A 573-nucleotide genomic window follows, 5' to 3' on the forward strand; every position below is an offset into this window, starting at 1 on the left:
GTGTCCCAGCCCATCCCGGTGTGTCCCAGCCCATCCCGGTGTGTCCAGAGCCCATCCCGGTGTGTCCCAGCCCATCCCGGTGTGTCCCAGCCCATCCCGGCTGCTGCCGCCAGGTGTCGCCGTGGGGCGCGGCCGGACCCTGAGGGCGGCGCCGGCGCTGCTCCGGGGGAGGGCGGCAGGGCCGGAGCCCGAGGGTCCCGGAGCAGCCCCGTGGAAGCCCCTCGGAGCGCCGCCGGGCCCGGTCCGGGCTGCCCCCTCAGGCGGGCGGAGCGGAGCGCTGGCTCTGCCCTCACGGAAATCAGGAGCAGCGCGCTCAGGGCCCAGCAGATCGGGCTTTGGGAGGTGTCGGTGTGCAGGAGCCCTGGCTCGGCTGGAGGGATGAGCGACAAAAACACTGCGAACCAGCGCCCGCTGAGCCGGGCTGAGGCTCACCAATGGACCGGTGTGCTGCCAGTGTCACTGCAGGTGTGCAGTCACTGTCTGTAACCTGTGCACACCCATTGTCACTGTCACCTGTGCACACCCATTGTCATTGTCACCTGTGTACACCCCTGTCACTGTCACCTGTGTACA

This window comes from Parus major, chromosome 9 (assembly GCF_001522545.3).
Source record: "Parus major isolate Abel chromosome 9, Parus_major1.1, whole genome shotgun sequence".
Taxonomy (NCBI): domain Eukaryota; kingdom Metazoa; phylum Chordata; class Aves; order Passeriformes; family Paridae; genus Parus; species Parus major.